Raw genomic sequence first — 22,552 nt, 5'->3', positions numbered from 1 at the left:
CTCGGACATGATCTAAATGGCTTAGTATTCTTGGATAATACAGCTCATAAAATTAAATCTACTCCCAGAGACTTCAGCAGCACTCACTGTGTGTTCTGAGCTCACAAGCAGCTGAGTGACGGACAGCTCTGCATTGGGGCACATCTCGACGGACCTGATGAAGGGCCTTACCCCTCTCTCTCTTACACACACACACGTGCACACACACACGCACATGCATCCAGGTCTGTGTGCCAGCACCACAGATGCCTCAATAGGATCTGAACAGAGGTCTGGGACTCCCAACATCACCCCCATGTCCCTGGGATGAGGAGCGACACCCCAAAAAGCCACAGAACTTCTACTCCCTTGGCCAGGTGACATCCGCACATAACTCACATTGTCACAGGCAGCAAGACAGCCCTGCACAGTGCGTGCCTCTCAGCCGACTTCCTGCCCGAGGACTGGATCCAGTCTTTCGCAGGAAATGCCCAACTGACAAGTGCTCTGTGTTGGACTGTCTCCTCAATACATCTGGTTTAAGGGCAGTAGAATTCGAAACACCCATCTTGGAGGGATACTTACAAGGTAAGGATGCCCCACTAGCGGGGGCAACGGACAGGACGTGCACACACATTCAGGGGGCTGTGGGAGGGGGATGCAAAATCCGTTGGACACGGATTTTGTTTCCAAAAACCATCTTAACAGAAATCAGAGACAAAGGCTAGCTGAGATGTAACATTCAGAATAATCAGGATGCTGAGTATAAGAAAACATAACTTTCTCTGTTACGGTACCCACGGTGGGCACGTTATAGAACCTGGCATCGTTTGCTGAGCACCGTGCTTATGAAGAATTTGTGCCAGAACGTGAATGAGAGTCTCTTTCCAATAAGGAGCTGTCCTCTGGTATGTCCCCGGATAAGACAAGAATTTCCCAACCTTGAAACACAAATTCTGTAGTTTCAGTAAACAGACTGTATAGGGCCAAATGGGGAGACACCCCGAGACCAAATAAATCAGAATAAAATGAGGAACCAAAAATCCAGGGGTTCTAGCAAGTCTGTGTACTTAGGATTATGGTAAGAAGACAGTTCAGGTCTAGATCAGGGAGGCTGAAAATCTTCCCTTCTTAGTACAGCTTCACACACCTAAACACAGAAAGCACAGTGCAGTCCCATAAAAGCTAAGAATGTATTTTAAATATCAATATAAGAGCTTAAAATTAACATTCACATACCCCTAAAAATCCAGAGTTCCTGTTAATGCCTTCACTTTACAAAGAATGACCCCCGCCAAGGGTTTTATGATCTCCGTGGCTCTAGGTACTACCAGCTGTCTTCCTGAACCCAACGTCTCCAAACACCAACGTGGGATTCACCTCCTCCAGCTCCTCTCTGCTTTACCTAAAGGCACAAAGTAAATCCAGTTTCTCTTCACAGATTGTAGGCCTGGTTTTAATTTGTGCAATAGTCCTTTTGATAACAATGCCTAGTTAAAAACATCCATTAAAAGTCTGTAGCAGGCATTTAATGGAAGGAAAATCTAATAGGCTTCCACCGCAACTCCTTCATTAACTTTTAAAAGAATTCTCTCCTATGGTGTTAGCAGACACACACACACACACACACACACACACACACACACACACGGCATGGGGAACAAAGAGAGACAGACAGACAGAGAGACAGAGGATGGGAGATGGAGACCAAGAGGGCTTCCCCATATCCCGGGCTGGATTATTAATCTTGGAAAAGAATGAGGTCGAATAATCTTTGCCTGTGCAGCTACCTTCACCAACCCCTACTAAGCTAAGACCTCCTTTTGTAACTAGTGTCCACTGTCTCCAAGTCATAAAAGTGAGACTCAGGGGAACCCCGGTCTGAAGGCAATATCGTAGCAAGGCCACCTGAGCATGGGACCTCATCCTTCACCAGGAAAAACGGGAAAGGACGGAAACAGGCCGGAGACTGGCCAAGCACAGCGGCCAGAGAGAGAAGAAGACCTCCACGGCCACAGCACGCTGAAGGACACGTGCTCTGCTGGAGAAAGCCGGTGTCCGGCCCGTCCTTCAGTGGTCAACCGAGGAGCCCCATCAGGCTCACAAGCGCACCTCGTGGCTCCCAATGGTGCCTCGAGCACCGGATGTTCGCACCCAGAGTGGGGGCCGCCCAAGGCAGCCGGCCAGCCCGGATGCAGTGTGCGTGGGGGAGCCAGCCGTCTGCCTCGGCTGCGTGCTCCTCCCCGCGTCTCGACGGCTTCTGCTGCTCGCCGCCTTCCCCATGTAGAGCCTCATAGCTCCTGTAGTATCTCCCTACTGCTCAGAAACGTGTCTTGTTTTATTATGACTTCTTTTTCATGCTCTGGTTCCCAGGCTGTGTGGGTGTTGAAAGGTCTGGCCCTGGCCCTCTCTTTCCCATCAGCCCGGCTACATCCAGGACCCTATGCTGTGTCCTGCCTGAAGGGCCCACACAAAGGCCCTACCCATGATTTTAAGAAAAGACAAAACCATCCAAATTAACTCAAAGAACTGTGTCCACAGCAAATGCATTGGAAAACAACCACCACAACAACATCTTTTGGGACTCCTGGGCTAATTTAGGACCGGTTCCTGGTGATTTCTGTTGTAAGTGAAACTCCACCATGTTTGTCATTCTCTTCAATCTGAACACCGCTCAGCTCTTCTTACCGAACCTGCTGACACACATCACCGCAAATGCTGCCACGACTCACAGCCACAAACACAGCCAAAGGTCACCTGATCCAAGGGCCGTGCGCAAGTGCGGCAAGAGGCAGCGTGGGGGCCGGTAAGGCCTATGTTATCGCTGAGTGGACCTTGGACCAGCACCATCCTCAGAACACCAAGGAGAGGGGTCCACCAAGACCGCACCCAGGACCGCCAGTCCTCACAAGCCAGGCCCCCATGCCTGTCCACAAGGGCATCCCCAGGCGGGCCCACCAGAGTGGGCAGCGGGAACCACTGCAGAAGTGGCTCATAGTTGCTGGGGAGGCCCCTCATCGTAGAAGGGGGACACCCCTGGGAAGGGAAAGGGTGAGACCCACCCGTGTGAGGGACAGATCTACCTCAGGCAGGAGCTGGGGGCTGCCGGGAAGCCCAGCAGCCGTGGGCTCCACGCGTCTGCCCCACCTTCCCTTTTAAGAGGCCGCTCACTGCTGAGCTGCCTGTACCCCTTCCCCACCCAAACTAACAAGGGCCACTCTGCCGCACCTGCTTTTTAGATGCCGGACCCTCTGCGCGACAGCATCGCACGGTATGGTGCCCCTGACACACTGTATGTTGCCCCCACCGGGTGCGGCCCACGGCAGCTGCCCTCCGGACTGAGGATGATGCACTGTAACCCAAATCAAGTGGGAGGAATAGTTTGCTATTCAGTCATCAAATGTCATGGAAACACACTCCACATGACTAATGCTCCACTCCTTACTGGCCTCAATTTGTTTCAAGATGTTTCAATGAATCACAGTATTGCAACTTTCTTGCCGATGAGCTCTTTGAGGACCCTTTGTTAGTATCCCCCTCCCAGATGGTCTCGTGGTAGGCTCCTCACAGCTGATCGGTAAACACCTACCCTTCCAGCACAAGTCCATGAAGACGGGTCCATTCCTTCCTATCATTGTGAGACTAGCAATGGCCACACGCACAGCACCGAGCAGCCAAGATGGCAGCGCCAGTCTTTCCTGATCAACAATCAAGATACTGGTTATCAATATCTTAATACTTACAAGGCACGTTGAGCCCATGTATGACTCGCGGGAGGCTGTATCTCTACCTCCAACCATCAGGAAAAGCTGTTCTGCAAATGAGAAGGCATGATTTTCTCCTATGGTGGGTTGAATAGGGTCCCCCAAAATTCATGGCTTCCTGGAAACTCACACTGTGACTTTACTTGGAAACAGAGTCTTTGTAGATATAACTGGTTAAGCTGCACTGAAGTCACCCGATGGGGACGGGTCCTAAATCCAGTGATTGGTGACTTACAACCAGGCGAGAGAACACACAGGCACAAAGCAGATGGACACACAGAAGAGGAGGCCAAGTGACAAAGGGGGCAGATGGGAGGGACACCACCAGAAGCCAGCGTTCACTCAGGATTGCTGGGAACTCTCGAAAGCTGAAGGAGACGAGGAAGGATTCTCCCGAGCCTTCAGAAGGAGCAGAGCCTGCTGACCCCTTCATTTCTGACTTCTAGCCTCCGGAACAGTGAGAGAATGAACTGGCTTAACTATTAAATTCCCTCAGGGTTGAATTTTTACTTGTTTGTTATGAGCTTCACGGCACAAGGAAGAAATCAAAGCAGTGCGGGAATCACAGGCAAAGGGAATCGACGTCCAGTTGCCCAGTTACCCGGGGAAATGTGTGTCCTTAACATCTAGGGGTTGTCCACCTGCGAGCCCACAGCCCCACAGCCCCTGAGCTGGGGGCGAGGGGAGAGAGAGAAGGGGCAGACATCCCACCCTCGTCCCCACTCAGCAAAGTAAGTGGCCGGCCGGCGGGGCAGGAGAGCCAGGCCTTGGCCAGCACACCCTGGGCTGCAAGCTCGTACCAGGGGAGGGAGGGGGACGGAGCCCAGCTCTTCTCAGTCCCAGAAGCATCGCAGGGCTGTTGAGACAGACCACCCACCACCCCCTCCAGGACGCCGGTATCCAAAGGCTGTGGAACACTCAAGCCGCATCCCGGACAGGTGACGCACGTCCATGGAGAATGTGATGCGCTCACTACTGATGCTGGCATCTGAAACCGGAAGCACTCAGCAAATACCAGTGGGCCGACGGGAGGGGGAAACTGCCAGTGGAACGGCCCACAGGAGAAGCTACCGCCAGCGCGGGCGCGTCCTGCCTCACGGGCACGGGTCCCGGAGCAGGCGTCCCTCGAGCGCTGTCTTCCTACATCAAAACACTCGCTTCAAATCAGAAAACAGGCAGTAAATGAGCCACTCTTCTGAATGCATTAATCTAAATAGCAGGTTTGACTGGCTGTTAAAAATTATTGAGTGACTCCGAAGATCAAAATTGAGTAGGTTTGTGTTTTGTGATGGTTACAAAATTGTGGGATGAGATCCTTTTGTTGAAGCAACTTACGACGGGGAAGAAGAGAGAGCACTAGGGCCCGGCGAGGCCCGAGCAGCTGGGGACCACTGTCCCCAGACATGATGCTGGGTGCCACATTGGCCAGGCCAGGTTAGCCCACAGGAGGCTCCCCTCAGGGCAGGCGGCCATGGGGTTGCGTCTTCTTTCAAACAGGAACCTGTGGTTCGAGGCCAAGGCTAGGGGAGAGAACGCTCGTGTGCAGGGGGCCTGGCGTGATACTCCCAGCAAGGACTTAGTGTAGCTCCAGGAGCAGGACGCCCAGTTCAGGGTTCTGCATTCAGGTCCTGACAGTAAACCACAAAGTTTCTCAGAACACTGGGACACTGGAACTTACACAAATTCTCCAAATATCTCATACAAATCCCAAACTTGGCACCAGAAAAAAAAGAAAAAAGGTAAAAGGTAGCACTGTCTCTCCCTTTAAAAGCCAAGTCATTGCCCTTGAAATTTGCAGAGTTACCATTTTCTGGGGGGAAGTGATGTGCCTGAAACCGTAAACAAGAGAAAAAGGAGCAGGCACTGTTTTCAGAGACCCCTACTGAAGACAGCAGCATGAAAGTTCAGGTTTCCTGGTAACACAATTTACTTTTCTAGATGCCACATTCTCCAAGGATCTTCCTACTTCCTCAGATCAACGGTGTACAGATTATTTTCAAAAGGTCAGCTGTACCAAGGGGCTTGAGCAGGGGCATCAGGCCCTCGGACCCCGTGATGTCCCTACATCAGCAATGCAGGGCCTAGCAGGGCAGCGAGCCACGGCCACACCCGCCCCAGACACACAGCGCTCCAGAAACATGGGGTTTCCTCAAAACTGGGAAAAGTGATGCCAGGCTATTCCCCTGCTGTGCAGGGAGCGTTTTCCTCAAAGTCCATGCTTGTGAGCCTTCTAACTGAACTATACATATCCCAGGCAGGGAGGAAGACAGGTAGCATCTATTTAAACAAAAGGAAAAAAAAGGAACTGAGATTTTATTCTCAAGAAAATACGTTCAAGAGAGTGAGAACTTTCTTAGAGTTGGCAGTTTAAAATGAAAATTTAATCACGCAAATTAGAATTTTTATAAAAAGCTATTTTCATGATCTTACTATTTTCAGAATTATCCTGTAATTCCGTGACGATGAGATGACGTAGATCTCACATAACAATGTGCGCTTCTTTACACAATAAGCTCCCGGTCAAGGTGTCCATATTCTTCTATGATGAAATCACCACACGGCCACACTTGTCAGGGAATGCCAAAAAAAAAAAGTTTCTTTCAGGGCGCCTGGGTGGCTCAGTGGGTTAAGCCGCTGCCTTCGGCTCAGGTCATGATCTCAGAGTCCTGGGATCGAGTCCCGCATCGGGCTCTCTGCTCAGCGGGGAGCCTGCTTCCTTCTCTCTCTGCCTGCCTCTCTGCCTACTTGTGATCTCTCTCTGTCAAATAAATAAATGAAATCTTAAAAAAAAAAAAAAGTTTCTTTCAAGAGTTCAAAAGGAGCTGAGCTTTGAGGCTCCCTTGAAATTTTAATCAAAAAATAAAAATAATAAATAAATAAAACAGTATATGGAAATATCAACTATTCACTTGATTCAGACCATTATCTTTTGAGACAGGCCCTAAGCTGGGGGTTCATATGACGCCCCTGAAGCCCTTGCTGGTGCTCGCCCTCTCCTTGGCCTCTGACCCTTTGCAAACAGAGGACACTCCCCCTGGGGCCGGGGAACCCTCATCCCCGGCCACCACGCCTCCCACTGAAGAGGCCTGGCCGGGCCCTGCAGCCTGCTCTCAATTCGATAAAGGGAAAGCTGCGCTGGCAGCGGGCCACAGGTCTCACAGACCCCACCCATCAGAAATAAAAGAGCCCCCCCCCATGACCCATTCTGGAGGAATGACCGGATTATCCATCTGCAAAGAACACGCAGAAACACAGCTAGGTCAGGAACTAATTCATAAAAATATGCTATTGTTCTGGATTTTGCCAGGCTGTTCAGGTTTACAGGACTCGTTGTTTATTGGGATTTCCTTTCTTGTACTAGCCACCCTCACACCTAAGTGTGTGTTTATGATTTAGTACTTTCTTTTCTTAAGAGGCCTCCCCTCAAAAAAAAAAAAAAAAAAAAAAAACCACCACAACCCTGACTGCTCCCCCAGGAACGGGCCTCATCCACGCAGCCTCCCTGTTCAAGTGGAGTCTCTGACTCAGCCTCTACAGAGGCCCATGCAGGTTCAGAGCCGGTTCCTGCCTTCCCGAAGTCCTTCTCCCTCAGGCTCCCCCAGAACAGACCAGCCCACACACGGAACAAACCAAACTCTCTCCCTGTAGGCTCCCCCCTCCCCAGCACACTGTGATTTAATGATCCACTTTGGCAATTCTTAGAAATCTCCGCGCTCCCGATGTCTCCCACACGCACCGCAGGGGGAGCGACCCGCTGGGCGCCTGTCCCCGGCCGGCAGAGTGTGATGGTGCGCGGCGGCTGTGTTCGGCATCCGTAGGATTTCCGGGAGAACCCAGTCCCGGGCACGCTGGAGCCACCGAACGCTTCCACACAGGCCACGTCCTCGTGGCCAGTATCTGCTGTCCCCTCCCCCGCGCCACACAGGACGGCCAAGTCCTAGCCAACCGGCCCAGAGTGTGGAGGAGTAAAGAACAAAGTAGAAAATTGTTCGAGAAGGCTTCAGATAAATTAATAAGTGAGACACAGGATGAGTCATTTAGAAATGAGGAATATTTCTAAAAACATCCCTAACCTTTGGAGCTTGACGTAACGGGTGTCATCTGGTCTCTCCGGCAAAGTGACATGGCAGCCACTGGAGAAACCAAAACAGAGCAGCATGTGGGCACATATATACACACGTACACATGTATGTGTACACACATGCGAGGGGTTTTTGTTCCTATTTCATGTGGGAAGCACGACAGCGACAGGAAAACTCACGAGTGTGGGGCAGGAGCCTCCCGGACCCGCGGCTTTCCAAGGAGGACAGATGCCGGGGTCCTCTGGTCCGCTGAAGACACCGCAGCACCGGGGTAGCAGAAGGACCAGGGATGGCCGGGCATCCGGGGTGCCATTCCCCACACGCCAACTACCACAGACAGACTCTGCACGGTGCACGGCAAACACTAGCAAGCAACACGTGGATAGCTTCGGAGGTCAAGGAATCGGACCGACCCGGGCTTAACTTAGAAGACTGTACTTCCCTTTTTCTACTTGGCCTTACGACAGTCGAGGCCACCCATCCACAGAACCTCCACTTCAAGAGCTTCACTCTGTCTAAGAGACGGGAGTAAGGACACACAGAAATTAACGTACAGAATATACGCACACAGGAATCGAGGAAACCCAGGCTCTCACCCAGTTCCCGAGCACCGACTACCTCCCAGGCACCGTCCCAAGTACTGCGCGCACAGCATGAACAAACCTGTATCCCCATGAAGCTTAATTACAGAGACAACGGTCGTTACTATACTTATCATCAGATTTCGCCATTCGCAAAAGTTCACTGAGAAGAAGGCTGGACTTCATGATTTATAACCAAATAATTACTTTTGTCCCATAAATATGTTTTTTTACGACCTAATGTTTCAGGCTCAAATACAACTTTGGGCTTTCTGCTAGGAAGGACGCACAGCACGACAGCAGGCTTTCCGCCCTCCCATTGGCTGTATCCCTTCCCCGGTAAGAAGCATGAGGAGGACACAACTATGGAGCAGCATGTTGTAGAGATGACAATCGGCTAGAACTGGGTCTGCCCAGAGAACCCAGCCTACCTACTGACCTTAGTGACTCCAGGAAGGGTCACAGGGAAGAACACATGAGTGCCACACACCCCTCAGATGGGAAAGGTCTGAAATACACCAGTGCCCCTAGAACACCAGCAGGGCCCTGTGTGGTGACCACTAGAGTGACCAGCAGGACCACTGACTGTTGACCTTCATGACCACTGGGTGGTGACCTTCAGGACCACTGGGTGGTGACCAGCACTCCTAGGACTTAACATATACATGCTATATAGTGCATAGAATTTCTAGAGAAGGATGTTGATACAAGTGTCAAAGAGTGGCCTCAGAAGAGAATATGACCAGCGTCCACACCAGAGCACGGACACTGGTCTTCCTGCCTGGAGACCCAAGGCATCAGAGCAGACCCTGCAGGAAGCCGAGAAGCTGTTCTACTGCCCACGGCCACGGCACGCCGCAGATCACGGTTGAATTACGCGGAAGGAGAGAAGACAAGACAGCCGAGACAAATAGGAAAATGGATTTTTTGTTTCCCATATTCAATCCTGATAACATTTATTTCATTACTCAATGAAATTTTTACATGCACGGGATGCATAATAAGATATTTTATATAAAGTTAATATTGATAACCACTTTAGTTTTCAAAATAGTCACTATACCGTGAGATCCATTACCTCAAGGACCTTCTTAGTTATTTTTCTTTCCCCTAGACCCCTCTGGAAACAAGCAGGTACTCAAAGTAAGTATTTATTGGGTAAATAAGCCAATGAATGAACAATTGTACAAATGAGCAAATGAACTCCAGGAGACAGAAATTCGTGCCAGTTAGGACGGTCCCGACTTTCCGCTGAGAAATCTGACATTGGAGGAAAAGACGTATGCTCTCTGAGGGAACCCGAGCCCACTGTTTTGGGCTTGAGTCTAAAGCCGCTCTGGTGTTCTTAACTCAGTAGTGTCAAGGCACAACCAGGGTCCCCTGCAGAAAGTTCCAGAGAGAGCCCACGTGTCAAGAAGCCAAGATAACTATACATTTAAGGTCAATATTTATTTCTCATTTACCCCCCCCCCACCTTATTCCAAGAAGGATTTAAGGCAGCTTGTTGTATGCCCAAGGGCCCACTGAGGCTCATTTTTGGTCACACGAGTGACTGCACATCAAACATGTCCATGGGCAGGTGTGGCGCACTAACGACCTACAGAGACCGGACTGCGGGGGCAGGAGGCCATTTGCCTTTAATATGAAATCAAAGGTAGAGCAGCCAACACAATATCTAAAATGTATTTTAAAAACCACCTAAAATATCACAGAAACAATTTGTTCCTTGAGTGTTTTAAGAACAGTAAACATGAGGAGGGGGAAAAAAGAACCCTTTTTCCCGATACCCTTGAACTAAGTTTATAGACATGTGTGTGCATAAATCCATCATACTTAACAGAAAAGTTAACGGAAACATCCAGAACCACACAGCATTTTCTTAATTTGAGTTGGTAACCAACCAACTACCAATTACCAACCATAATACAAAAAATACAAGATGTAATGGGAAAAAACCTTTCCAATAACTGCCCAACAGCCCCGGCAGAGTGGTCATTACTCCCGACGCATCCCCCTACTCCATCGTCCGGAACTATATTTATTATGAATTATTAGATTTTGGAGCACTTGTCCTCTGAAGAGCTCAAGACACTGCAAAATAACTCCTAAACTGCGCACAAACGTGACAAGAACAGCTGTAGTGTTACAATCGGCGGGGAGGGGAGAGGTAGGGGAGAGACAGAAATGGACAGAGTCAAGGATGGGGAAAAAGTGGCTGAGAAGAGGGGCCGGGGCAGCCAGAGGAAGAAGGTGTGCCGGGAAGCAGCGACTGTCATTTCAAATATCCAGTAAAGGCAAGTCTGGCTCTGGTTGTCCCCGGCCAGACCCACGGCCGGCCACCATTTCTTCACGATTCAGCTGCCTGGCACATGGGAGATCCCCCAGATTTATAGGACATGTTTCAGCTTCCATCTGTGTAGACAGGGCCCTTCTAAAAATAGCAGCTTCTCCATGATATCCCATGGAACATGAAAGCGAGCAGAGCCCAGGTGTAGCCTTGCCTTTCAAAGAGCTCCGAGAACCACCAGCACCACCACAAAATGGATATACCTACGTGCCCAGAGAAGCCCACACTCAGTGCTTCCAAGGTTGGGTTTTTAAAAGTATTTTAAAGATCAATTAATCCATCCTCCCATCCGAGCACAGAGAAAGTCTTACCAGCCAGTGAACCTCATGGTAGGTGGGGAGCCGGGGCACAGGTGCTCCACACACAGTGCTCCAAGCCTCCTCGCAAAGCCAGAGGATGAAACAGCTTCTCTAGGGGAAGAACGGGAGCGGGCCCACCATGACCCCCTCAGAAAGGAAGTTTGCGTAAGCGGTTCCTTTAGCTCCGAGACCCCGAGAGTGACCGCAGGGTTCTGCTGCCAGTGCGGCCGGCAGACTCCCTCTCCACCTGTAACCCCTGGAAAAACAAGGAGCGACGCCGACATGTGTGGACTCCCGCAGGCCAATGCTGGCTCCCCGAGCCAACAGCCCGAATGGGCGGCACCGTGGCGTGTTTTTCACGGAGCTGGAGCGACTGGCCCAGGACTGTGCTCCGAATGCTGTGTGTTCGCCACGGAGATCCGCGTGGACGCCGCAGCCTTGTTGAGGGAAGTGTCCCGCTCCTTCTTCCTAAATGAACCGTGCTCTACTACGAATTCCAGACTCCCCGCCCCCCAAAGCGAGGAAAGAACACACTGAAAGTAAAATACGTTTCTGTAGTTCAAAGTTTTAAACAGATAAGCAGGTAGGGCTGGGGAGGCTGCAGGTGTAACGGACATCACTTTTCTGTGTGGGCGTGGGAGGAAAAACTGCAGACAGAATTCCTGCAACACGGTAAGCTACGAGGCCGGCTCCAAATTTCACAACTGCTAAGGCTGGGGACTGGCCAAGGCAGGTGCAGGGCCTAGAGGGGCAGCCTGGGAACATGGGTTCGTGAGCTCACACAGACCCGTGACTCCTTCCAAGATCCGAATAGGTCTGAGAACTCAACACAGGTTCTTGACTTGGTGACAGCAAATCTAACCTCATCTGGGTCCACCAGAACCTGAGCTGAACAGATGTGAGCGTGTTTAAAGCTTACTCACCCAAGGCTGTGCGAATAATCACACAGTTCACTACAGAAAAATCCATGTTTCTTTAAGCTGAGGATGCAAATATTCAACACACACACTGAATTTCCTTTCCAAAATCTGAGAAATTCTGAATTCCAGAATGTGTCTAGCCTCAAGGAGTCCAAGTAAAGGGTAGTGGGGGCTCCCGTGTCCCTCCCTGTCCACTGTCCGGCATGTGAGGGCTCCCCTCACAGTTTCCCTGGAGTCCACTGCAGACCCGGTACATGAGAAACCTAAGTCGAGTTACCTCTCCAATGTGCACAACCATCTACCAGAAGGAATGTTCTGGACCCTCAGAAACACTGGCCGAATGAACAGATGAAAACAAGATAACTGATGACAAGTTGAGTAACGCAAACCTAATTCTCAAATTCAACTTATTTTAACTTTCCAAAACACATGCTAAACCTCTTACAGCCACACGGGCTAAATATCTACCAGCAAAACCAAGCACATAGAAGCCACCCAGGGGAGTCCGAGTAAGGAAGATTCTACCCTATGATGCACGGATCCCCCAAATTTGGCTTCATTGATAAAAAATTACCTCTGTGCTTACATCATAAAGCTACCTGAGAAACAAAGGAAAAGTTCCCGTGTGGAAGGTTCACAAATAATGGAAATCTAGCTTCCGTTACTAAAAATGGGTTTGACTATACATTTATTTTCCTTACTAGGACTAAGTTTTAAAGTCCTGTGAGTATCTAAAATTACAGGGTACAGGCAGGTAACTCAGTTTACACAGGCGCTCGCAAGCTACTGAGAGCGAGAAATGGTCTCTCGGTGTCAGCGGAAGCATCCTCAGAGAGACTCAAGATGCTCCAGGGTTACCGACGGAAAAGCCAGGATCCAGGAGAAGCCCCGTGCTGGAGAAGCGCCAGGCACATGGCCCCAGATGATACGAGGGCCAGGCAGGAGCAGACATCTGGATGACAGGCAAAGGTGCCCGGTGATGGGCAGAGGCTGGGCGTCCACTTGCAGCTGGGCAGCTGAGGGCACTGTGGAGGGACCCAGGGACACCATGGAGTGACGCCCCCAGCAGTCCTCCACCCCCAGCCCGCCAAGGCCCCACCAACAGGACAGAAACAGCATCTCACCTCATGGCACCCACATCAGCCCGAAAACGCTATCAGACTGGCCTCGAACGGGGCCACATGCTGGGAACTGCTGGGATTTGGTTCCCCGCCACCAGTGAACTCTGTGTGTGTATGTGTGCGTGCGCGCGCGTGTGTAACCAGCTGAATGAAATCTTACAAATCATGGTTCCACCTCCCATCCCGTTGGCGTGCACTTGAGTAAGTGTTGTACAAACACAGAAGGGGGGAAACACAGTGTTTAAAGGGTATTTTCGAGTTTCCAGTCCAGGAATTTTCCATCCACTCCTTTGTTCTTTTTTTTTTTTTTTTTTTCTTCCTTGTAGGAGCCAGGAAGGGCTCGTGCTACACCAACAAATGACAGGGCAGTCAGGGGAATCTGGGAAGAGAGACGACGTCTCTTTAATTTTGCACACATGATGTTTTCAACCACTAAGGTCATACCTGCGTGTGGTGACTGACAACTTTTCAGCTTGATTCAAAGCAAACAGCTGCTGCTTTGATTGCCTAGCAACTAAAACCTGACGGATGGCCCTTACGATGGATAACTACCATAAATCACCTCATTCAAATGCTCCAAGAAAAAAATTAAAAAACAATGGTTTTCATGACATTTGCTGCACTCCATAATGTGCCGTGATAAATTTGGCCTCCTTACGGATGCACAGTTGTGGCTGCAGAAGTTCTGCTGTCTTCCTGGGCGCCCAGGCCTGCGGTGGCACCACTCTGCCCGGCCACTCTCGCCAGGACCCCGTGTCCCGCCTCGCTGACGCGGCCGCGGCCCCCCTGCGTTCACACTGCCTACAATATATTTAGTGCGATGACTTGACCTCGGCCCACATTACGGACGCCATGATTCATACGAATGTGACGGACTACTTCCTGTTTGCAGACATTGCATATGTTCCTAAAAGGCCAAGAATGTGCTTTTAACTTGCAAATAAACACAGACCTGTCCACCCTGGTAAGACTGATAGGAGATCTCGGCCCACGTCCTTTGAAAGCTCCATCAGCAGAGCCGCAGCGAGTCTCCCTGGAGAGGGGCGGTCAGGAAAGGAACCCCCGATTCTCCGGGTCTCGTTTCACTGCCCCCATTTCACCGAGCAGTCACCAGCAGGGCCCGGCAGTCCTCTGCAACTCCCTTGATCCCTTGCTTTGCTCCAGTGGACTCCAAGTTTCTTCTGTGAAGGCTGTATCAGAGTTAGAAGGATGTAAGGACAGCTGCTTCCAAGAGAACCATCCTCTGACCAGACGTGGGGTAGCGATTTTCAATAGAAGAGGCCCCCCCGATTCCTTTCTGAACCCCCACTCAGCTCTCCTGCTGCGAGCCAGCTTCTGTCGTGGGTCGCTCAGCCACCGGACAGACATGAACAGAGCATGGTGCGAGGCTCCGGGGACAGGAGGATCACGCAGCCCTGCCCACAAGGAGCTTAGTGTCCCCTGGACCTGTGACACAGACACAGCAGGGAGCAGCTTCATGCACAGAGACTCACGGTCTCGCGGACCTATCATGTGGCGGGTAACATTCGCCCCAGCAGACAGCGCACCCTCCTGACCCTCAGAAGTTTCCAACGCTAAGGAAGAAAGAATTACTCTTTGTTCTGGAGGCTGCACAATTGCGAGGAACTGTCTATATTTAAAAGCCCAAAGGGGGCAAGGAGAGCATACATTCCAAGTCACAAGCGGCATCATAGCTGCTGTGGCACGTGGTGCTCTGGAGCCAGTGGTGGCAGCCCTGCGCAGGTCCACGTGCCCCGGCGTCACGGGGACCAGCCGGTGTCAGGGCCCCATGAGTCTGGCCAGCACTGGGACGGCAGGGGGCTACCCAGCCGCTGCTCGGCCCGGCTCCAGCCAAGCCCCCACGCCACTCCTTGGTAGGAGCTCCCCTCTCTGTTCCATGAGCCCAAAACCCTGAAATGGAAGGAGGAAACATTAGCCACAAAGAAAACGAGGGAAGGATCCAAGAGCCGCGACCCAGGGAGCTGGGTCTGCAGACCCAGGTGTCAGCCCAGGGAAGGACTCGGAACCCAGCAGAGAAGAAGGATGGACATCGTCCCTGGGCATGTGCAATCACGGGTGCACTCCCGGGGTCCCCGCCCTGAGCAGGAAGAACCAACTCGCCCGCACGTGCAGCTCTCCGGTGTTCTAAGAACTGAGCTCTGACAACCCGTCGTTGGAAGGTTCACCGTCCGATGCACGGATCCCGCTCAGTAAGCTCCTCCGAACTCCCAGCTGAACGAACGTCCATAATGATGCCATATTGAAGCAAAACGAGAAAGACTGGGATTAATTAGGTCGGCGGGACCACCTCTCCTGCATATGCTTCTACCTTGAGGCATTTGGAGATAACCAGGCGTTCTCGCCGAAGCTTCATGCTCCCGACGAGGAAGAGGTCCAGGTTCGTTCCCTCTTACACAGAACAGGCTGCTCTCTGCAGCCCTTAGGAGAGGGAGCTGGCGTCAGACACACCCTTTACCGTGTCCCCGATGACGGCAAGCTGTGGGGCGCATCTCACTCTCTAATATCATCAGGGTCCTAATGGATAAGGCGGATCTGGAAACTGGTCTTTAAGCACCGTCTGCACGGCCACGGGCTGTGCCATCACACTCCAGAGCGACTCTGCCCACACCCCGACTGTCCTCAGTGTGGGGGCCGGGGGCCCACCAAACAGGACAGTCGGGAGATGCTGTCCCTTTAAAACCGGAATGCTTGTTTCCCTTCGGTAAGAAAAGTAAATCACACTATAGTGAGTTGAGCTTTGAAAAAAGCATCCATCCATTAAAGTTCATGGATTCGCGTTTCCAGATTGTCCCTCCCCTGGCTGGGTCTCAAGTTACAGCCTTGTACAACCCAAGTCTAAATAATATTCACCATGATAAATGGCACCATAACTCCGATATCCACAATCAATCTTTGCTTTAAAGATACATCCATCTTCAATAATGTTGATGGGGATTCTGTAAAATGGGAAACGTGACTGTTTTCCCGACCTCATGACAGTGGGGGAAGGAAGCTCTGAGTGATGGCTGTCAGCTCACATCTGGCTGCAAAAATAAATTAGCCTTATGTAGACAAATGAAGGGCCAGCTCTGCCTAGGAAACAGCCACTCCTGAGCAATGGCTAATTTATAGGACTTCTTTCTGGAAAGTTCCTGGCTGAGGCAACAGTCTGCTTAGATATCTCTTTAAATGATATCTGAAGCCGTAAATAGCTTCAGTACCGAGGACTACACAGAGTACAAAGGGCTAGGGATGGGAGGACCAGCAACTTTTCTCACATTCTCACACATGATTAAAATGCAAAAGTCTTCCCTTCCAGGGTGAAGAAATATTTTAACCAAACGCTTTTATATTTTAACACTGTACACTCGCCTCTGGTGCATCTTTTTTTCCCTTTTCACTTTTGGTTCCTTTCTGGTAGTTTGGGGACTCACTGCAAAAGTAAACAATCTGGGGGTGAGGGCAGCCTTTTCTTTGCCTCCTAAAAAAATACATATCTAATACATAGGATGTATATATTATACATACATACATGTCCTTTGAGTAAGTACAAGACCCAAACCTCATCACTGTCTTCCTAAGGGCAGGAAGGGGATTACGGGTTCTAAGTAACAGAGAAGAAACATCTGTGGGGCTTTAGTAGGTGGTTTCAAAAGTAGCCCAGAGGAAAACACTTACTAGGCAGGCCCTAAAATAAATAGAAGACCGAACTTCTGCTGGGGAGGACAGAAGGGAAACTCTATCCCTGTTCTTTCTGTCTCTGACCTTGTCTCACGGAGGGAGACTTGGAGCTTGAATTCTTAGAGCTGTAGGAAGTGGGCAGAGCAAGGCAGACGCACTCTGTGGGGTGCGGGGACTTGGTGACTCGAGGGGGGGTCCCGGGCGGGAACAGACGCTCGCTGGGGTCTCAGAGTGGCTCTGGCGGGAAGGGGCAGCCGCTGCTGCCCGCCGAGGTGGGGAGGGTTAACTCCGTGAAGGTTGAAGGACTTACAGTAATGCTGTGAAGACAGAAACATCACAGGCTTTCCTGGCAAGGGGCTCACAGAGGGTAGGAGAGACTGCGAAATGAACTCTCTCAGGCTTTGTCGGCAGCGTTTCCCAAGGCCCAGCCTGGCCCCTTTGATAAATGACACATGTCATTCTGTCACAGCCTGACAGTGCAGCTGGGAGGGCTGGTGATGTATGGCTCCAGTGAAAAGGAAATCAACTTTTTGGCACCGAGTGAGCCTGTGCCCTGTATAAGGATTTTGTTTCTCAAAAAGTGAAAGATAGACTTAGGATTAAAAAAAAAAAAAAAAAAAAAAGTTGAAAAACAGATTGAACGACAGCTTACACTTAACATAAATTAACTCAGTAATGGCGAAATGTGCTAGCCCGTGATAAATAAAAGCTACATTAGTCAATTATTAATCACACTCTAACTTGTAGCCAGAACCCATGACTTAAATCTGGGGCCTGAGCTGCCTTACAAACAGATAAGACAGTGTCTGATAGATGTCTTCCAGAGGGCAATCAGGACGGAATCAAAGACTCAGTGGGCTCACCAATGGGGAGGGATGGAAGGTTCTAGAAAAACGGGTGGGGGGGCGGGGCGGGCAGGGAGGGTGAGTAGGAAAGAGGGAAAGACCCATTCCTTGGAGACAGAGTATCTACTGACTGCACAAGGAAAATTAAATGTAACAGCTCCATCCAAATACTTTCTTCCCTATCAGGACTTAACTCCCTCTGAACATCCAAGGCATGTGTATACTACAAACCAACCTTGACCCTTATGTATATTACTTTGCCTTGAAAATATGTTGCTAGTTTTGATTCCCCCCCACTTCCCCTCCCTCCCCCCCACACTACTGAGTTACATCTTTTAAATCAAATCCCTGCAGATTTTCCCAGAGCTAGCATTTATTCCCAAACCAATTGTTTACCACAGATTATCATTTAAGCCTCACATTTTACCAAACGAATTGACATTTGACATTCACGCAGAGTGAAGTGCAAACCTTCCTCTCCATCAAGTGGCTCTTGTTCGGCTGAGTTCTAAACATAAATGCCAAAAACAAACAAACAACAACAACAAAAAAAAAAAAAACGAAAAACAAAACTCCAGAAAAATAAAAAATGAAACAAAAAAACAAAAACCTGTTCCAGCTTGGAGGTGTCCCTGTTCTTCATGATACCATGAAGTGAACCCCCCCCCATGGAGTCCCCAGTTAACCCCTCTGCCCGTGCACACAAGGCTCCACCCCTCAAAGCATCCCGCACCTAGGGAAGACCCTGCCCTACCAAGAACAGGATCTGCGAGATGGTCCGCAGCTGTGGGATCTTCATTCCTTGTGTCCAGAAGACCTGTTGAGATTGTAAGGCCATCCCAGATGTTTAAAGGACACACTGAGGTCACAGGGCACACTAATATGTAGGTAATAGACCCACTCAGTCAGGAAAGTCTCGTTGGACATGCAGACAAGTAAGTGTGGGAAGCCACATCTCCAGCATCCCAGAGAGCGCCATGGTTTTACTCACCTAGAGCCATGCCTTGCTTGCACACAGGGGATATTCAAGATATGTCTGCCGAATTCAATTCAAAATACCCCGTATTTCCTGAACAAAGGCAAGGAAGCCATTTCTTGTTAAAAAGCTACAGCCACATTTCCAGTCCACTCTTGTGTGATTAAGAGGAAGTGAACCCAGGAAGCATTTCCGAAGCCCAGCACACTGCCATCAGACACATCTGCACCCAATACTTCCACCTGGTGCAATTTCTGGGTCTTATGTGCAGTGACATATTTCCATATGCCTTGACATGAGAATGGCAGAAGGGCCCAGAAGTTGTTGATTTCAGCTTACTTCCAATTTTGTATGTAAAAAGGCACTCAAGTTTTACCAAACGCAAATTCTCCGAACACAACCAGCTTTTTTTTTTTTTTTTTAACAAAAGAGGACAGCTGTTGCTTCAAGACAACTACTTCCTCCAGCTCAGGGGTCGACGAGACGAGGTGGGGTTCAGGCATATGGTGGGGTGGCGGAGCAGTAATGCTTTCAGGATCCTCCAATAAGCTAAACCCTTCTTTTACAAACAAGGAAACTAGGGTTTGAGGATGGAAGGGAAAAAATCTGGGAAAGAACAAAGGCCCAGGCCTCTGTCCCACCCCGCAGGTTTCCCCCATAGAGGACAATCTATTCCAAGTCAACCTTCTGGATTTAAACATGTACAACCAACAGGCAGGCTCCGAATCAAGTCAAATGTTTAAAATAGCCCCTAAAGCCACTGGTTTCCTCCATGGCTGTAAATAAGAGCTGGGGGGGGGGCGGTGGGCATTGGGGGTGGGAATCATACATTAAAACACAGGCTGATGTTTAAACTTCTCCCTTCCTCCAGCTGAAATATAATTTTTCTTTAGTCCATAAAAAATTCAGATAGTGTGCAGAATGTTTATATATTACCAAGGTCCCTCTTTAAAAGGTTTATACTTTTACTTTATGACCTGTCCTTGATTTGACACTTCCGCTCATCAGAAAGGGATTTATAAAATAATCCTGAAGGTGAGGAACACACATGTGTCAGGGACTCGCTGGGTTTCACGACACGAAATTTAAGAAGAGACAGAAATCCTGTTAAGCTCTCTTTAGTCACCAATAGACATCAAAGGTAATAATTAAAGAAGACAGACGTCATAAAACATAAATTTATGTCTCTTTTAATAATGCACAAGCACTGTAGTGTGTAAAACATCTATTAGGTTGAAAGAACATGAAAACGTTCCAATAAGAAAAAATCTATGTTTTGTTTTGGGGTATTTCCCTTCCTTTAAAAAAAAAAAAGTAGGATCTTTTCTTTTTTTTTTTTTTTTTTAACAAGTTTAAACCGAAGTCTTTCAAAACCTTTGCCATCTGTGGGTACATGAACTATGAATGACCCCGAATGATTTGCACTCTGCTCAGAATCCCTTAGAAAGCACGGGAAAAAGTATCATTAAGAATGACTGATGACTGTCAGTCAGGGTTGACCTCATCCAAGCTTTGGTCTCTGCCTCCGTAATAAGCTGCCTTTATTAGTGGCAACACTCCATAAAAGGGGTGTGTTTAGTCACAGGATAGCGGCCTCCGCATGCCCATTGCTTCTCTCCGAAAGATTGATTAGTGCTCATTTTTACTGCCTTCCCAACACAGACAGGGCAAGTGCTCCACAATCAGGGCCACAAGCCGCACACTGGAGCCAGGCGCTGGGGAGGGGATGCCTGCAAACAGGGCCGGCTGGGCGGCCAGGTCAGTGGCGAGGGGTTGTTTTCTTTCTTTCTTCCTTTTTTTTTTTTTTTTCCTTAGGAATCCATCTTACACACACACACACACACACACACACACACACACACACACACCGATCCAACCACAATCCCATCTGTGTGTTGGACTCCAGGGCCTGGAGGAGAAGGCTGGGGAAGCACTCACGTCCGCAGACAGGGAACTGAGGACCCACTGAAGTATTAACTCGTCTTGAAACCAAGAGGACTCCCAGCCTGCAGCCCTCTCTCTCTGAAATCAGCAGTTCCCAGCAAGCCAACAAGGAGACTGTCTGCAGAATGAGACCTCATAACCAGCCTTCGACATCAAAACACAAAGATGTAATTATTACCCATTAAAACTGAACATGTGTGAAACTGGAAAAAAAAATCTTCCCTATACAAGCACATAAAACCCATCTACTGCTTTTGTATTAACTACTAAATTATTTTTAAGAAGCAATTGCTGTAGAAACAGACACATGAATTTATGTCTAATCTCCACGCACCCCCAAATCCCTTGCACCAACTCAACTCTGGTTGAGAGAGACCTGAGTACCCTGAATCCCAGAAGGAAAGACGGAGGCATCGGTGTATTATTATCTTTGTCATCACCCTTACTACCATCACGAGGTGTCAGGTCCTGAATCGCTCAGAGGACACAGAGGAGCTGGCTTTGTGGTACCCTGAGCAGGTGCCCCACGGAGCAAATGGAGACGATGTGTCCCATGCGATCTCTTCCATTCCAAATACGTCTATAAACAAATTTAGCTCACAGGGTGATTAATTTGCAGAAGCCCCTTGGGAATAAGCCAGCCTCTCAGCAGGCTAATGCCTTCAGCCAGCTACTCCCAGAAATTTAGCCAAACACCACAACAAGCTCCCACTTTCAGAAAACTGCCTGAGAACCTCGGGATCCGGTTACCATGTACGAAGCACCTACTGGAGTTGGATTTCTTGCCGCAAAAATTAGGGGGTGAGTGGGGCATCTGAGGACTCCTTTAAAGGGAGCTCACCTACAGCAGCCGCTCAGCATCTCCCCTTAGGTAACTCAGAACGAGCGAGAGGGGGAGAGGGAAGAAGGGAGCCAAAGCCAGGCCCTTGGGCCTCTCCACGGGCTCGGTATGGTGGGTGTCACAGCAATGAACTTGAAGCAGCAGGAGGGTGGGATCCAGCACCCTGCCCCCCCCCCCCGCTCCGCCGCGCCCCGGGGAGTTCACTGGAAGCTGCACAGAAAGGGTTGGGATCAGAAGGAGACAAGGCTCTTTTGTGACCCACCAGTTCCAAGTTGGGTCTTCCCCCAGAGCTTCTGAGACACTTATTTTTCCCAGTTCCCAAAAAGTGGGTAAAAACATGCTTTCAAAACCACCTCCATGCGTTTTCCAACCCGCCCGGGGATGAGGTCCATCGTGCTCCCTCCTCCTAAAATTAGTGCTAATGACTGATTTGAAATTGACAAGCAATCCAAGTTCAATGCCTGCTGAATGAGGTGAGGAAAAGTTTGCTGGGGCAGAAAATGACACTCGGCGAGGTCGCTCCATCTCCGTCCACACCGGTGCGCGAATCCAGACCTCTGTGCACCTCCTTTTTTGAAGACCCCCCAATGTCCTGTTTTCATTAATATTATTAGTGTTTTCTATACCATTCACTGAGGACCCACAATTGGAATTACTTCCTGGCCGACTTAGAATACTCATTAGATTGCTTATTTCCAATTACCTTCTGGAGTTGGAGCGGTTCCCTTCAATTTTAAAATTAAAAGAGTATTTATAGACAAATAGGTAGTTAGACAGATGCAGAGATGGATATGGACATGCACGCACATATATACATATAGCCCAGGGTGGCGGTGGGGGTTTGAAGAGATTTCTGCACGGCATAGTAATGCTAAGGTATTGTTTATGGTCACATTATTTGTCTGTATTTGGCTTTTCTGGATGCCAGTACCTTCCCAGGTAACAATAAAGCTTAGCAGGAAAAAACAGACATGTTTTACTGTTATTTTCATGTAGCTCAGAACTGGAGCAGGGCAGGCTCTTAGAGAGTATTACACAGTTTACTGCATTAATAATAGGATGCCCCACTGCTGTGACACGTTCTGTACTTGAAATAAATATTAGTCACGATACTTGAGTTTTAAATCCATATATTTTAAAGCCGTGTTGTAGCAATGGCACCCACGGCCAGG

General features: G+C 49.5%; 1 protein-coding gene and 1 long non-coding RNA gene across 2 annotated transcripts in view; both read right to left on the bottom strand.

The window, feature by feature from the left end:
- Positions 1 to 22,552, bottom strand: part of TSHZ1 (teashirt zinc finger homeobox 1) — a 74,362-nt gene that overhangs the window by 41,839 nt on the left and 9,971 nt on the right. The window lies entirely within an intron of this gene.
- On the bottom strand, positions 16,861 to 19,261 carry LOC132023997 (uncharacterized). The gene is made up of 3 exons (XR_009406128.1): positions 18,611 to 19,261; positions 18,374 to 18,436; positions 16,861 to 17,091 (listed from the first exon to the last, which is right to left on the bottom strand). It is a non-coding gene; the product is annotated as an uncharacterized LOC132023997 (long non-coding RNA).

The sequence above is a fragment of the Mustela nigripes genome, chromosome 8, assembly GCF_022355385.1.
Source record: "Mustela nigripes isolate SB6536 chromosome 8, MUSNIG.SB6536, whole genome shotgun sequence".
Classification (NCBI taxonomy): domain Eukaryota; kingdom Metazoa; phylum Chordata; class Mammalia; order Carnivora; family Mustelidae; genus Mustela; species Mustela nigripes.
This window is presented reverse-complemented; position numbering and strand designations above follow the sequence as displayed.